Source organism: Falco punctatus (genome assembly GCF_963210335.1).
Source record: "Falco punctatus genome assembly, chromosome: 12".
Lineage (NCBI taxonomy): Eukaryota > Metazoa > Chordata > Aves > Falconiformes > Falconidae > Falco > Falco punctatus.
In genome coordinates, this window is record NC_137592.1 from 10045869 (window position 1) to 10058201 (window position 12333).

The 12333-nt window shown below is 42.9% G+C and overlaps 1 protein-coding gene across 2 annotated transcripts in view; it reads right to left on the bottom strand.

The window, feature by feature from the left end:
• Nucleotides 1–12333, bottom strand: part of LOC308071824 (uncharacterized protein) — an 85793-nt gene that overhangs the window by 25552 nt on the left and 47908 nt on the right. The window contains exon 1 of one of the 2 annotated variants that reach the window (XR_013931319.1): nt 1–7734. This exon is cut by the window's left edge and continues 23113 nt beyond it. The exons of the other annotated variant lie outside the window; for it this stretch is intronic. The gene's annotated coding sequence lies outside the window, so the exon portion shown is untranslated. Of the gene's footprint in view, nt 7735–12333 lie in introns of those variants that run through there. 2 annotated transcript variants of the gene reach the window in all.

A 12333-nucleotide genomic window follows, 5' to 3' on the forward strand; every position in this document is an offset into this window, starting at 1 on the left:
GCTCTAACCCCTATCATAGGAGCAGGACCCTGTGTCTAGTAGTGGGACCACAGCACCAAACTTTTCTCATTAAACCACACCCAGGGTGATATTATATTCAAACACTAAGAAATGTGCCACCTGTTGAACACTGTACTATTTCAATTTATAATATTATTAGAAAACACTCTGAATATACGTTAAAACCACTCAGATGAAATATGGCCTTGTCTGTTCAAAATACAGGCAGCTGATAATCAAAGGAGTTTTTAGGGCCAGGGGAACTACTTTTATGGAAAGAATTGTTTAAGAAAAAGCTGGTAACTGGGATGTCTGAGATCAGGATCTGGCCTTCTGCTTGCTGTGTAACTGCAGGTGCACCAGTTACAGTGATGGTCTGACAACAGCGCATTTCCATTACTGAAACTTCCCATGGATTCAGCACAGCAGTGTTCTGCCCAGCAGCATTCATAGTTTGCCTGTTCATAAGCAGGAGTCAATGACTGGAAGTTTTGCAAAATATTTTGAGAGATTAGGGATAAGGCTTCATTTTTCTTTTACCAAAACTGAAGGGAAAGCAATGCTGTATTTTTAACATGCAGGATGAATAAGTTTGATTCTATTGATCAACTTATGATTTGTAATACAGCATAAGATGAAATTAAACCTGGGTAATTTCAGCAACACTTTAAAAGATCCCAAAAGAAATGTTGGTTTACAAAACAAAGTTCTAGTACGCAAAATCTATGTTTTGTCTTTTTTACCAAAGGCTAAAACAATCTACCATGTATGTTTCATAAGAACACTTCTTTTGCTTTTAGCCCAAGACCTAAGGACCCTGCTTTCCTAATAAACTCATGTTGGAGCTCCAAGATGAATTTCTCATAACTGCATCCTGAAGAATCTATTTTGTGAAAATGAAAAATGAACATACTATTTACCTGTCAATACTGTAGCACATTCACCAATGCAAAACAGTGCCTCGCTTCCCCACTTCCAGCATTTTGAGAGGCAGGTTGCCATGACTTAGCTGTGCTGGGACATTATCTGTAATAAAGAGCTTTCAACGGCTGGGCAGACAAAATGCCTTTCTGCCAGCCAGCTGTTAATTACCATCATCTGAGTCTAATTCACTCCTTCACTCCCATGCAGAGTAGCTGTCTGCTATTTTGCTGCTTGCAGCAGCATTAATTGAACTGGCTTCCCATTAAAGTTGCTGTCATTCAGTAAGTGCCACAACACTGCAGCTACCAGGTTCAACCAGGTGTTTCCAGAAGATGACCCACGTTTGCACTACCCTGCCTTGAGTATTTTTTATTCCAACTGTTCCATAATGTGCAGCATAACATGCTTTAGGGGTTGTTTTCTCCAAGCTGCCTCAGAGGAAAAGTACCACTATGCAGCACCACCAGGCTGAGCTGTGTGTTTGGAGATGGGATGCTGCTGCCTGAGCCTCTTTCACAGGGTGATGTTGTGATCCAGAAAGGTGGTCACTGCAGACCACATGCTAATAATCCATCAGAGGTGCAGGATCAGTGTCTGGGTACAGCTTTTCAATTAACAGACACACTCTGATCACTGCTACCCTGTGCTGGCCATAATAGAGCATCGCTGTTCCTTGCAGTAAAAATAAATTCAGAGTATGACAGATAACACGTTTTGTTAGCCAAGAGTGCAGATGCCTATTCAGAAGTATAGCAACTGACAGAATAAAGCAACAGCAGAAGAGTTCCCACTACAAACACCTCATCCTTTTCATTAGGAAGCTCAACCACAAACCTCAATCTGTTATGACCACCCATGCTTTCAGAAGAAAGGTATTTTGGGGAGCATTTTAGGGTGGAAACATTGTGACAAGCCTCTGTCAGACCTTGCTGGTAGACTAAATGCTTCAAATAGATTGGAAAAAAGCACAGATTGTGGGCTGGGCTCTCATCTTGCATCTCATCTGAACATGCCACTTTCACCTTGATTTGCCTTGAATGTTTATTTTTCTGCTTTCAAAGTTTCTCTTTTTTCTACACTTTCAATGAGAGCAACATTAAATACTTTAAATTAATTGCATATGTTTCTGAAAACTAGAAATTTTGAGGAAAATTAGTCATCTTTTTAAAAGAAGTGGGATAAGGTAACTGAATGTTAATACGATAAAATAAAGTTCCAACAGCACCCAAAGCTTCCTGGAGTTTCTTGAACAGTTTAATCTGTTAATCTTTTGCAATGAGCAGACCTTTCCTGGATACCAACATTGAGCAGTAAAAAGCTACACTGAACGTATCAGTGTGCAACTGACTGCAGTTGTAATCTTCAGGGCAAACCCTAGCTGGAGCAAGGGAAGTCAGTGGAAATTTTGGAATTTATTTTAATATAATTGGGCTCTCTACTTTGTTTCTACCTTGTGGCCTCCGAGATGCCTTTTGTAGAAAGTGGAGCAACTTTAAAAATTGTGGGGAAAGGCTGAGCTCCCATAGGTACCTGCTTGGCCATTAGCTTCTGAGTTCATGCATCTTCCCAGGAAGCAGTGCACACTTCTGAAAATTTAAGCTGCTATAGCCCAGCTGCTCCCCACTTAGGTACTGCCACAGTTCAGGGAAATGGTCCCATCCCACTCAGTCTGAAAGGGTGAGCTTTCTAGTTCAACTGTAGTTTGACAAAAACAAAAACTTCAGTTTCAAGACTGAAACTCCATAGTGAGGCTGAGACATGACAGACAGCATCCTGCTGCCCTAGGCTGGGATTTACTTCCCTGCGGCACTGCCGACAGGGAGCAGTTACCTATCACTATGGGAAAAGCTGGAGAAAACCAGTAGAGAGGCGCCAAAGGCTGCAGTGAAGCTAGTCAGGAGGGAAAACCTACTAACAGATGAGTAACTGGCTTGTTCAACATGAAATTTATTCTTATATTCTTTTTGTTTTACAGCAGGAAATTGATAGCTCACTGCTTGCATGCAGTGCAGCTCCTACTAGAATTGCTAAAAAACGGAATAAGAACAAGGAGCAGAATGAGCAGTTCCTGTGTACACCTCCTCCACCACATATGGGATAAAAGTATTCCCAAAAAGCATTTATTTGCAGTGGTAATAGGAGTGAAATAAAAAGAAAGATAGATGGGGCGTCCAATTAGTTTTGCCTGTTTCCTTCCCCACATCCCCACTGTATTCACTGCCTTTCCCAATCCTCAGGTCTTTGCTGGCCTGAGCAAGTCAGAAGATGCTACCCAAGCTGTGGAGATCGCTGGATCCCTTCTGTGCATAAATATCTTGCACATCTAAATCTTTTCATCTTCCACACTGTGGAGAACTGCTCTAAGCTAAACCTCCTGCACAGAAGCTGTAAAAACAGTAAAAAAAAGAGTGGCGAAGAGGAATCACCATACATTTGCAGAGAAATAAAAGCCCATCATTATCAAATATGGTCATATCGCGCACCTACAAAACTTTCCAGGATGTGAATCTGCTGAGATAGTCCCAAGACCTGAAGACCTCTCCATCCTCCTGTGACAGATGTGAAAATTATGTACAGCCGTTTCCTAGCAGGCTCTGACGAAATCTAGAATCCAATATCCCAAGATCTCTTCTACAGAAAAGTACAAATTTAAAAATCTTGATAAACTAATGAAAGACCTCGGCAATACAGAATGAAACGTGCAATTGATAACAAGTAAAAGTATTTAAAAGAATTGCAGGAATAATATTTTCCAGGACTTCCATCTTTCAGAAATCATTCAAGATTAGGAATCCCAATAACTTTTAATGAGACTTCAAGGTAAACATTCAAAAGTGAGTTTGTGTTAGATTCCAAAATTATTTAAGCATCTGAGTATAGACAAGGGGTTTGCTACAGATGTTACTCATGTTACAGAACTAAGGGAGTTCATACACCTAAGACTATAAACAGACATCAGCATTTTTTAAAAATTTTCTTAATTTTATTTCATTTTAATTCATTAATATCCTACCTACGTCCTCGAAAGAACAGCATTTTCTGGAGCAATCCTAATTTACTTGCTGTAAAAAACAAAACTGAAATCACAGCATGTTTTGGGCCAGCTTTTGAGCGTTCATCATCCAGCTTCACCGAGTGAGACATTTCATAAAAGATCCAGATTGTCAACCCTCAGAGCAGCATGATTGCTCCTACAAAAAAAAAAAAAAAAAAAAAAAAAAGTACATTTGCAGATGCTCAAAGCTGAGCACTGTTGTAAATTCTGCTACATTACTCAAAAGCTTACACCACAGCTGAGCTGTTCTCACTGTCAAACCTCAACTGCCAGCACCAAATATTTTTCAAAACGTAATCCAATATAAGGTAACAAATGAAACTGAAGTCCTTGAATATACTACCCAGGGCTTCTGCAAACAGCCTTTGAGGCTTGAATGAAATATGTATTGAACCTGAAAGCCAGACTCCTACAGATTGTAAAAGGCTCTGAAACAATTTTAGTAAAATTCCCATGTTGTAAAATTTTGGGGGGCAGTGAGAGGAGGAATGTGTTGACTTAGGAATGGCAAAATAATGAAGTGTAAGAAAATGGCTCTCAGGGCAAACCCTGCACAGGTCACTGATGGTGTATTACCCTGTGTCCTTAGATCCTCAGTTACTGACACTATTCACCACCAAATTATCCTTGTCCTCTGAGCGTAGTAGCACAGAAACTTCTTTTCTTATGCTCAGAATCTAAAGCCATGACAATTAACCTTTTTGGTATCTGATGCCAAACAATCTTTTGCAAGTTTTATATTTTTTGGTGGTTAAGGGCAACCTTAGTGGCCTTCAGTGCTTGATCAGACACATCATCATTGAGAACTAGAGAGGAACTGACACAATAAAGACCCTGGCTAGTGATAGGCACCCTCACAAAGCTGCTGGGTGCCCCAGAGCCGTACTTGCAATCGTTCTGCTCCCTTACGGTAAGTTTAATATGGGAGGAACCCAAAGAAAAATGGACTGGAGGCCAGGAGATGGCTAGGATCGGCATAAGGGGTTCCCAGTGCCCTCTGAGACCTCTGTGGCTGTTTCTGTGACAATCATTACACAGAAACACCTCCCCAGGCCTCAAAAGCAAGCTGCAAAGAAAGATGACTTGTTTCCCTGGTGTGGGAAGTGTGCTCAAGAGAGTCCCCAGCTAATGGGAGGAGAGTTTCCAACTTTGCAAGCCCTGTAGTCTGTCTGCTGTATTTATTCCTTCCTGTGCTTACCTCCCCATACAAGCAGGTATTTTCTCTTGGTGACAGCCACCAAGTAACTGCCTATGTGAGGGAAAACACCAGTTCATTTGGGAGATGTAGAATCTGCCTGAGAACAGAAGAAGAGCAAAGTGTTGGAAAGATTTAGAAGATGACCCAGAAACTAAATTAAACTAAATGCCAGGACAATTATCTTCTGAAAAATAAATTCAGGTATCATTTTCATACACTGTCAAATTACAACAGATAAACAGACCACATAAAGAGAAAGACCTTTTAATTACAAAAAAAAAAAAAAAAAAAAAAAAAAAAAAAGGTTTGCGTACGGGGAGGACCAACCAGCTAGTATTTTGTATTTCTAGCACATTTGTCACTGATGTTTTGGTTTGAAGCTTTCAATTCTCTATTGTCAACAAAATTACTGTCACCATTCAGTTCACATAACACACCTCACACAGATCCATCCTGCAGAGACAAAAGTGACTGTCACGCTTGAAACAGATACCCTTGCAAAAGGGGTCCCACAGGAAATTTTTATATAATGGGAAAGTAACACTTCAAATAGTCTGGATACAGCTTAGTCGCCCATAATGAGGTAAACTGGTATTTTTGCGAAATGCTTACATAAACCAACCTTTCATATTTTAATAAGCAGGTGCAAAACGAAAGAATTAAAACTTCCCATTTTATTGGGATACATTAAAATGTGTGTTGCAGAGGATGCATGAAGCAGTCAAAAGGCTTGAAATTACAGCGTTGGGAAATTCATTTCCAAGGCAGTAGAAAAGGAGCCATGCTTGGCTTTGGGTGTCTGAAATCTGTTATATGCCTTTTCTCCCCCCACCTTATTATCCTGGTACTTCCTAGAGATCTGTATCCACTGGCCTTTTCTATGCTCTGTAACCTCTTGTGAGGAGGACTGTCACCTTGTTCAGTGCCACAGGTCCTATTCCATAGACACGGATACTAAGGAGTTTGCTAATGCAAGTGCTAAATAACAATAAAGACTAACGTTTCTTTGATATAAAGTATGCCAGAGGATCTGAAAGAGAGAGGATAATGTAATATTCTTTCTTTTTCTTTCCCTGTGAATTGGCCAAATCTTAGTGAACACTGGACCAATTTTCAGCCACTTCAAATGAAAAGGATCAGAATCCATGGTCTGCTGTGTCTAGAAGGTGGTAACTGTCAGCAGGAGTATTTTGACACCTACTTTTAGCTAAATATGATAACTTATGCTGGAATGGTTTCTTTAAAGATGTACAGCGTCAACAGATTGCATTTGTTGTTTTAAAAGGACAGTGGAAAAATCAGATGTCAGTTGATACACCAGCTAATAAGAAATACATAGGAGTCATTTTTTGTTCTGTTTTGCTTTTACAGGGGCTACAGAAGTACAGAGAGGAAGTTAGGAGAAGCCATCAGGACAGGCTATGTTAGTGCCTTTTAAGACAAAACGCTTATTGATTTCAACAAAGGATTCATTATATTTAGAAGTGCTTGTGTGCTAAATCGACTGGTCTAATGTGATAACTAGGTTTCCAAAGCTGAAAAATGCCTAGAGATACATGAAAGAAACCTGCATAACTCACAGCAACATCCCTGAGCTTTTAAAGTTGATACCTAAAGCTAGGGGGAAGAGTAAAGCAAGATAACCCTTGTAATAAAGCACAAAAATCACTGTCTTCACTCCCTTCATCATCTCCCATAAGCTACTTAGGAACTTTCTTAACACCTTATTGCAGAAATGAACTTCAAATACTTATAGAATCATTTAGGTTGGAAAAGACCCTTAAGATCAGCCCGTCCAACCATTAACCCAGGACTGCCAAGCCCAGCGTGAAACCATGTCCCTAAGCACCACATCCAGTGTTTCTTAAACACTTCAGGGATGGTGACCACCACCTCCCCGTGCAGCCCATTCCAGCGCCTGGCCACCCTTTCAGGGAAGAACTTTTTCCTACTATCTCATCCAAACCTCCCCTGGGGCAGCTTGAGGCCGTTCCCTCCTGTCCTGTCCCCCATCACCTGGGAGAAGGGACCGACCCCCCTGCCCACAGCCCCTGCCAGGAGCTGCAGAGAGCGATCAGGTCCCCCCTGAGCCGCCCCCTCTCCAGGCCAACCCCCCCAGGTCCCTCAGCCGCCCCCCGTGAGCCTGGTGCCCCAGCCCCGTCCCCAGCCCCTGCCCGGCTCTGGACACGCTCCAGCCCCTCAGCGTCCCCCCTGCAGTGAGGGGCCTGAAACACCCCAGGGTGCGAGATGTGGCCCCACCAGTGCTGAGGGCCCTTCCCCGCCGGGCAGTTCCCAGCCCCTGCCCCAGCCTGCAGCTGCGGGGGGCTGGTGTGACCCTCGGGCAGGGCCCGGCACTGAGCCCTGTGGAACCTCACCCCATCGGCCCGGCCTGCCCAGACCCCCCTGCAGAGCCTCCTGCCCCCCAGCAGGTCAACACTCCCCCAGCCTGGTGGCAGCTGGGAACTGGCTGAGGGTGCGCTCGGTCCCCTCATCAGCGATAAACAGAACTGGCCCCAGTACTGGGCCCTGGGGAACACCACTGGTGACCGGCCGCCAGCGGGGTGTAACTCCATTCACCACTGCTCTTTGGGATCAGCCAGCCAGCCAGCTTTTAACCCAGCGCACACCCATGCAAGCCACGAGCAGCCAGTTTCTCCAGGAGAATGCTGTGGGAGATGGTGTCAAGAGCTTTACTAAAGTCCAGGTAGACAACATCCACAGCCTTTTCCTCATCCACTAGGTGGGTCACCTTGTCAGAAGGAGATCAGGTTCATCAAGCAGGACCTGCCTTCCATAAACCCATGTCAGCTGGGCCTGATCCCTGGGTTGTCCTGCACATGCCACGTGTTGAGCCCAAAATATTGGCTGTTTTAATTCAGTATGTCAAAGCAACCTGCTCAAGGAAAAGGCCAAGCAAATGCATCATTATTTAAAATAAAAGTTCACCTTCTCCTTTGCAACTTCCAATTTAGCCATGAGCAATTTTCCATCTCATAGGTCTCATTTTGATATCTTTAATCGCAAGGCAAGGGACCATTCAGTAAATGTATTAATAACACACAAGTCATCTTCAGTCTTGCATTTCCTAGGTGGCAAAGTTCTTGGAAATTAGCGGAACATCTAATACAACAGTGGCTAATAATTGCTGAGAAACATGTGGATCCATTTGAGGAACAACCACAGCCCACTCTTAAGGCTTATGGGCTTTGCTCAGATACCCTCCAAGCTGGTTTCAGCACACTGCTGTAACACTTCACATAAAGGATCACTTTTTTTGTTTTCTCTTCCTTAAGAAATTTCTTACACCTACATAAGGGTCACTGCACAGGAAAGAAAGCAAGAATGGCATGAGTATTAAGTTTCCTGGAGTGTCTGCTCCTAAAACTAAGCATGAAAGATGAGAAAGAGAGAAGTATGTCACCAGCTACTGCATTCTGATGGGAAATCTAGAGGTTTTTTAGCATCTTCGGAAGCTCTTGGCAATTGCCTGCACCGCACAGTTGCGGCATCCAGATGCAAAGCAGCTGACTGCCTCTGCAAATATGGAACTAAGGCACTGCTCCCTGTCTAGCAAACCCTTGTGAAATGACCCGAGTAGCACTACACCAAAGCATAACCTGGATTTAGTCATGGGTTTCTGTTTCTGGCTGTTCCTATTAGAAGATTTGCATTCACAGTCTGTCCTCGATGCTTTTCAGGTACCTCTTGTTTCTCGCATTACTTTATAATATCAACATTCTTTTAATCACAACTGGACAAGTGCTTGAAAGGCAGAAATGCCCTGGGAAATCTTCAGCAGCCAAAATGCATAAAACCTCCAAACTGAAGTAGCCGTAGGCTGGGAGAGAATTAGGGGATAGTCTCATTTACATGAGCCTTGTACTTACGCTTTTCCATATACCTGCTTAATGGCCAGGGCTGGTGACAGTGCTGACCTTGAACCACACGTTTCCACCAGCACAGCTGCTCTGAGGTTGTTTCATATTTCACAATGAGCCTTACTCTGAAGTAGGGTGCCTCAGGTCCTGTAAAAGCAATTTGCAATGTTTTTATTTATCCCCCTCAAAGATATGCCTATCATAGCTGAGAACCATCTAAAACTTGTTGAGGACTAATCAGATATGAAGCAGTGATCACAAGGAAACAGCATATCTAACTTTGACCATTCAGTGGGCTGCCTTTTATTTTTATTCGCATTTCAGCCCTTGCACAAGTGACAGCTATGGCTGTCAAGTTCCAGAGTATTAAATGCACTGCAAAATATTGGAGAAAAACACAACTGCTGTAGAAGAGGTAACCTTATTATAGGCTTTATCTCTTTGGACATAAATCTGAAGGTTTCAAAATCTCTTCACGCCCTTACCCCTCTCCTGATCCCATCACCATCTTCCCCTCAGCATACTCCCTTCCAGTGTGTTTCTCCCTGAGCCTTTGGCTCAGCTCAGTTTCCCCAGTCTCCCTCCCTGAACTGAAGCTCCTTTTTATTCTTCCACTTTGGTGTATCAGCCACATCTTTCTCAGCAGCCCTACACTTTCATTGCCCTTTCTGTGAAATCAGCCAGCTGGTGCCAGATGCACTGTCTGAGCAATGTTTCAGCTATAAATCCATAGCTGCATTGGCTGAGCCGTGATCGAAAGATGTGGCAAGAGGTACCAAAGGCAGACCAGAAGGCAGAGGAGTTAGCATTGCTAGCGGTGCAGTTAAGCTCTGTTATTTATGCCAAGGGCTCTTTTTTGATAATTGCTCAGCAATATTGTCTGATCTGCTGGAAGATGTTATTTCTAAGGCAGAACATTTTCAGTCACTGAAGCCATCCAAGGAGACAGAGGGAGGAAAGCCAATTGAAATTAAATTTTTCATAATGAAGTAGGAAATGAATTTGCAATTTCTTATTTCCAAGTGAATTCCTTACCGTGCATTGTGAGGTTGCAGGCTCAATGCCATTAGGACCCAGCAAACTGGAAGTCTCTCACAGGTCCTTTTGGAGGGCAAGCCCTGAGGTGAAGGCAGCAGGGTCATCCCGTGGGACAGATCAGATTTGTAAAGCCTCTATTTCTCTCATGCAGTATAAAGCAAACAGTCCCATCCCAAAGCTGAAGCTTCAAAGTGGGCACTAGCTTCCTGTGGGAGTCATTCTCTGAATTTTGCAGGTCAATTTGAGCTGCTTATTTAGCCATTGCTCTGTGTCCTGTGCTTTAATAAACAATGCTTCGTATTTTGTTCTGCTCCTGTCCTCAGCTGCTGTCAGCAGGCAAAGCATTATTGATGTTCTCGAGAGAGCCAGGCTGTGAGTGCTTTGACTGTAAGAGCAAATAAGGTTAAAAAAGGGCTCATTGCGCAACAGTCTGTCTACTACAAAAACCAAGACCTGGCAGAAATCGGTGCGAACAGGTATTTTGTGATACTTTCCTCATCCTCCAGTAAATTCTTGGCTGAGTCACACCTCGGTTGTATCATGTCACCAATTAAAGGTGTTGAAAATGTTAAAAGTAGTATTAGCAATTCTTAAGGGCCTGGAAGGTTTTCCAGGCAATTTAAATCAATATATTCGGACTTCTCCAGAAAGGGAAACGTGGCCTCTCTCCTACCTTGGAGCATAGCACTAACCATTCAGTCATTGACTTTTGGAGCAATGGATGTTTCATGTTTTGTAGCTAGGGTTTTGGTTCTGGTTCATTTGTTTTCATTCAGTATGGCTTGAAAGGAGTTACAGGATGCACTTGCCAGAAATACAGTGTAACTTTTATGGTTTTCCCAAGAAAGTGATGATGATTTTGAGCTTTTTTTAATAGCTATCTTCAATACACAGATATACATGCACACACACACACATGTATTTTTAAACTTGGGTTTCTGGACAAATATACTCAGATGCATGCCTGCCCTCCTAGCTGTCAGTATTGCTAGATGCAGAAAATTTTCCCTGAAGTTAAGGTTACACATCAGCATGCTGCTGAGCTTAAAATGACCAAGCCCTGCTTCTCAGGGTTGCTTTTGTAACCTGCTTCAGAACAAGTTTCTTTGCCCCAGAAAAAGCATTTAAAGTCTTTCAACATAGCATGCAAACATTAGCAATATCCACTTTTGAAATAAATTGCAATCCCAGTCTTGCAGGCAAAAAATGAGCTGAAAGAGAGCTGCCCTGCCAGCAACCCAGCTTCGACAGCAGGAAGATCACCTTCCTGGAAGTTACAAGACACAGGCTTAGAAAAAGCTCACGTTCTCTCTAAAGAATGAGAAAGATGACTGCATGATCAGAAGAAATCACCTCAAAAAGCACATGCTTGGCTTAGGTAAGTGAGCTCTGCAGATGGGACCTGGCATGGTCTACACAGAGGGGACATAGGGACAGCTCAGTTAAAGGTTGTACCAGTGAGGCAGGGAGCCTACAGCCTCCATATGGGCAACTTTCTGTTATCATTTTACCCTCATAATCTGCTTCTGAACTCCCTGTTTCATGAGGAGCCAAACATTTCTCTAATAAACCCTGCAAGGCTGCCCTTTCAGGTGGACACAGGCTTCTTGTGAAAGCTTCATAATTAACATAAGCCTTTGAAAGCTGTTTCTTTTCCTTTCCCCACAGTAAGGATGCATGGCTACACCATGACCTGGACAGACATCTTAAGGTAACATAACTGTTAAAGCTCGAATCAGACATAACTTTTCCCCTTGTGTTGAGATTGCAAAGGAAATGCTAGTTTCCTCATGCTTGGGATACCTGTTTCATGAGGGAAGGTGAGGGCACCCTTAAGTCCATTGCTCTCTGCATGGAAAGAATCAAGGATTCACTGATCTGAAGAGCTCTTCCATCAGTGTTGTCCACTTCCCTGTAAAACAGTTGAATGCCCACTAATCCTTGGAGAAAGTGAGATTTTTATCACTTACTGTTGAAAAGCAATACTATCACCTTGCAGGTATATTGCTTCTTGCAAAACTGAGGCAACAGAAGTGGTTAGAGCTGACTCCTTTTACTTTTCCTGCCTCTTGGCTGAAGAACTGGAACTTCCAATTACTAAGAACAGAGCATGTTCTAAGACTGTCATTTGCATCTTGCGGAAAAAAATTCCTTAAATTTATGAGGACGTATAAATCTCTTTTTGGATGGTAAACTGAGGCACAGCCTTAAGACCCAGGAGTTAGTAACTGCACAGTTTT